This window comes from Capra hircus, chromosome 14, assembly GCF_001704415.2.
Source record: "Capra hircus breed San Clemente chromosome 14, ASM170441v1, whole genome shotgun sequence".
In the NCBI taxonomy this organism is placed as follows: domain Eukaryota; kingdom Metazoa; phylum Chordata; class Mammalia; order Artiodactyla; family Bovidae; genus Capra; species Capra hircus.
In genome coordinates, this window is record NC_030821.1 from 41,435,514 (window position 1) to 41,441,055 (window position 5,542).

The following is a 5,542-nucleotide window of genomic DNA, read 5'->3' on the forward strand; positions in this document are numbered from 1 at the left end:
GAATTTAGAGCTAGATTTGCTCTTTTGGGGAAGAAATCAGTGTAATGTTTTGAGGAAGTCATGGCAGACAAAGCTCTATGTTAAGTCATAACAGAACTCCTTGTGGAGGGGCGTAGTGGGCAGTGAGATTTGACAGCTGGGTTGTCAGAGCCAGGAGACAGAACACAGAGAAGGAACTTGGCGTAGAGGATGGTAGAAGGGAGGAGGTGCACACTCTAAGCCAAGGAAATATTCAGCTGACATAAGGGATCGGTGAATAATAACAGGACCCAAGCCACTATTCGCTGCTACTGGGAAGAGAATAGGAAGTAAAATAGTATAGCCAGGACCACTGGTGAAGCTGAAATCAATATTTGACTCTAAAATATACACTGATGGCTGATTGCTGTTGATGTTTGACAGAAAACAACAAAATTCTGTAAAGCAATTATCCTTCAATTTAAAAATTTAATTAATTAAAAAATAAAATACATTCACTGCACAATGGCAAACGAAAATAAAATTTTCAGAAATTCATTCATCTGATTTTCTGATGTAACTCTAAGGATATAAAAAATTAACTATGTAATTTGTGATATTTCAGATAAAGCAAAAAACCAGATATGTTCTCTTTGGGGAAGAGCATATAAGACAATCTTTGGGTGAAAGATTTGAATTTACCTTACCTTAAACATACACTTGCCTGGAGAACTCTATAGACAGAGGTCACAAAGAGTTGGACACAACAGCAAAGACACTACTAAGTGACTAACAGTTTCACTTCCCCCCACCCCCAAACATCCACTATAATGTTGCTGAGCAGAGTTAACAATATTTTATGATTAAATCATTTAACACAATGATCAGCACATTCTAAATGCTTTTAAAATGTTTTAAATATTGTTCTCCAAAATAATCTATTAAACTGAAACTCTTACTTTATTTTAAAAATAAAGTTAAAGATGCTGGACTAGGTGCAGTAGGAATTAAAGATGACTAAGTCTCTGCCATCCAAGAGTTGACAAGTTTTTGGTCAAAATTTTGCAACTGAAGTCTTGCTATGGCATGAATTTATTATTTAGCCTCTATGGAATCAAGAGCCAGGAGAGAGCTTCAGCATTCAAAAAGTCAAAAGGGAAATTTTTATAAGTTCTTTTCCTACTAAGGATCATTTGCTTTCAAGCAACTTGTTTGCAGCTAGCAATGACTGTCTTCTCTAAACTTTTATTTTATTTTCTAATCAAAATGAAATAATTGATGAATCCCACTACCAGCAATGTTAGGCTTGATTCTCCTGTACCAACCATCTAATAAGAACAATTAGAAAGCTTAGATTAAAAAATAAAAAGTATATGTGAAGTTATTAGAGATCTGCAGAGATAGCAAAGATTTGAGGAACTAAGTTTCAAGAGAGAAGAAAACCACAGAAAGGTGAGCTCAACATTTGATATCAAAGAATTCAAAAAAGCAGAAGAATAAAACTTATGATGAGACAAATCAATACATAAATCAGAACTGACACTGATACTAGACTTTGAAGACAAGGACATTAAAATTATTACCATGTGTCCCATGATCAAAAAGTTAAGTAGAGACATATACAGTGTTAAAAAAAATTAAAAATTAAATCAAGACTCTAGAAATGAAAACTGGAGTTTCTGAGATGAAAAATACACTAAATCTCTGTATTAAATCACTATTTCAATAAATATAGTAAATACTAATATTAAATCATTTATTAACATCTCAGCTTTCACTCTTGAAGTGAAACTAAAAAAAGAAGATCAAATGTAACTGTAAGTAATCAGAAATAGGATGAATATAAATTACATTGATGAAATATTTAGAAAGTCTAATAAGAGAGAGTGCCAAAGAATTGATGCCTTTGAACTGTGGTGTTGGAGAAGACTCTTGAGAGCCCCTTGGACTGCAAGGAGATCCAACAAGTCCATCCTAAAGGAAATCAGTCCTGAATGTTCATTGAAAGGACTGAGGCTGAAGCTGAAGCACCAATATTTTAGCCACCTGATGTAAAGAGCCGACTTATTGGAAAAGACTCTGATGCTGGGAGAGATTGAAGGCAAAAGGAGAAGGGGCAACAGAGGATGAGATAGTTGGATGGCATCATTAACTCAATGGACATGAATTTGAGCAAGTTCTGGGAGTTGGTGATGAGCAGGGAGGCCTAGCATGCTACAGTACATAGGGTTGCAAAGAGTCAGACACGGCTAAGCAACTGAACTGAATAAGAGAAAAATCAAAACCAAAATATAGCATTTTGAGACTAATACAGTTGATAAACCTCTGGCTAGACCAAGAAAACAAAGAGACAAGATGCAAATTACCAATATTATTAATGACAAAAGTTGTATCTCTACAGATAGATGTATGTTAAAAGAAAAATAAATAACTGTCATTAAAAACAACTTTATTATGTCAAAAGCTTAGAACTTAGATGAAAGGGAAATTTTGCTGAAAGGCACTTGTGTAGCTTTCTGTGTATTAAATTGAATTATTTGCTAAAACATTTGTTAAGCAATCAATTCCAAATAACTTCAGGTCCGTGCAATTTTCCTCATGAAACACAGTTAAAAATAAAAAAATGAAATAATTGCAAAATTTTTCTTGAAGAGAAGGAAATGCTTCCTAATTTATTCTATGAGTATAGCATTATTCTTATTCCAAAGCTAAAAACATCACAAGTAACAAAAACTACAGACAGCTGTCCTCCATGAACACTGCACAAATAACAAAAATTACAGACAGCTAACCTCCATAAACACTGATGCAAATACTCTTAAAATTTTGGCAAAAAAATGTTTTAAATTATTTTATTTCAATGTAAAGGAGGTTTCATTATAGGAATACCAATTTAGTTTAACATTTAAAAATAAATTTATATAATCTATTGCATTAACCAGATTAAAAATATAAAACTAATGAACATTTTATAAGATACAGAAAAAAATGAGTTAACAAAAGTTAACATCCATTTCTTTTGGAAATGGTGAAGTAGGAATTGAAATAGGTATCCTTAGGTAAACTCATCCAAAAACATATAGCTAACCCTCTAGTCAAGACTATGGTTTTTCCTGTGGTCATGTATGGATGTGAGAGTTGGACTGTGAAGAAGGCTGAGAACCGAAGAATTGATGCTTTTGAACTGTGGTATTGGAGAAGGCTCCTGAGAGTCCCTTGGACTGCCAGGAGATCCAACCAATCCATTCTGAAGGAGATCAGCCCTGGGATTTCTTTGGAAGGAATGATGCTAAAGCTGAAACTCCAGTACTTTGGCCACCTCATGAGAAGAGTTGACTCATTGGAAAAGACTCTGATGCTGGGAGGGATTGGGGGCAGGAGGAGAAGGGGAGGACAGAGGATGAGATGGCTGGATGGCATCACGGACTTGATGGACATGAGTGTGAGTAAACTCCGGGAGATGGTGATGGACAGGGAGGCCTGGTGTGCTACGATTCATGGGGTCGCAAAGAGTCAGACATGACTGAGCAACTGAACTGAACTGAACTGAACTTCATATTTAATAGTAAAAGATAGAATGCTTTTCCAATTTTAGGAAAAAGTCTAAGACATCTATTCTCACCATTTGTCTTCAACATTTCACTAAAGGTCTTTGACAGTATAATATGCAGGGAAAAGGATGTATTCAAAGTTGTGAAAATTAACAAAGAGAAATTTCACTAAAATGGATTGAAACAGGAACTCTCATGAAGTGCCACTCAGTGTCAATCATAGTACGAATTGTCAATTATAGACCCTAACAGAAGAACTATCAATAGGGGAAAAAAATAATCATCAATTATAGGCCCCAATAAGACAATATGTACTTTGCATCTTCTACAAGAAATTACAAGTTACTCCAGTAACTCAACCAATGAAAAACTGTCATCATCCTGAACCCTCACTTTCCTCTGATGGATTTTTGTTCAAAACAACCCATTCTAACCTCCTATTCTTTATAAATTAATGTTTTTTTCCAATGTTTGTTTGACTTGACTATGACTTTTCCCATAGCTTGCTTGTCCTGAATTGCCATTCCTCTGCTATTCCTGAATAAATTCCATTTTTTGCTGGTAAAATAACTGACTGTATTATTTTTAAAGTCAATAAAGTTTAAAAGGAAAGAAGCAAAACAATTTAATAACAATATGGTCATCTATGTAAATGCAATTCAAGGACAAAAAAAAAAAAAAAAAGAAGCAACTCACACCTTTCTGGAATGTATAAGAAAGTATATCAAGTATACAAACCAATATTTATAAAATCTAGTGTATTTTATATATTAGCAAAAATCAAAATTGAGATTTTTAAAAATATTAAATACTTATATACTTAGAAATAAATCTGATTAAGTTTCAACACAATTCAATCAGATTTATGAAGAACTTTTTGGTTGACATTAGCAAGTTGTTTCTAAAATATATAAAATATATAGAGGACTCCAAAGAATTTAAGATAGTTACAACAATTTAAAAAAAAGAATAAAGTCAAAGCACTAAAATTATCCTATGTCAAGAATTATTATAAAACCTCCGTAATCAAGACTTTGTGATACTGGCATAAAGACATATTAATAGACTAAGCAAAATACACACATAATCAAACGTTTGACAAGGCTACAAAGGGAACTGAGTGAAGAAAGGATCATCTTTACCAAAACACAGTGCTAGAACAAGTGGTTCTTCATCGTGTGTGTTAAGTCACTTCAGTCATGTCCGACTCTGTGACCCTATGGACTGTACCCTCCAGGCTCCTCTGTCCTTGGGATTCTCCAGACAAGAATACTGAGTTGATTCATTAGGAAACAAAAATAAAAACAAATTGTCATGTCAAAAATTGATTAAAATATATAGTAGGTTGAAAGGTAAAAAATCTAAAACTATAAAATTTCTAAATGAAAATATATGAGAAATATTGTTATCTCCTTAGTTTTGGCAAAGATATTTCAGATGTGACGCCAAAAGCATAATACATAAAAAGAAATACACTAGACTTCACCAAAATTATAGACTTCTTCATTTCAAAAGGCTACCGTCTACAATTTTTTGTGTGGCTTTGAGGAGAAGAAAGGATAGAAGATAAAAAGACTATTAGGTAACAAAAGCATACCACAAGAAAATGACTTAGAAACAGATTTTTAAAAACTGTACACCATGTTTTCCAAGAAAAAGATAAAAAACAAATGAATTAAATGGTTTGAATCAAACTATTTGATAGCAAAAATCAGAATTAGAAAAATTCAGAGATAAGATATGAGGACTTAGAAAATGATTATATATTAGAGGGGAAAAAATAGTATCAGCAATGAAGACTAAACTAACAGAAACCAAGAGTAAATAAGCAAAACTGATAACACTTTAAAATTAATTAAAAATGAAAAAGAAGATTCTAAAATTTATGAGAAATGGAGAAAAAGATAAAGTGTTTGAGGGAAAGTGACTAATACTGAAGATAAACCAAGAAGATCCAACAGCAGATAGCAGAATTTCTTAAACAAGAAAATCAAAGCAAGGAAAGGGAGCAAATAATAAAATTGTATTTCATG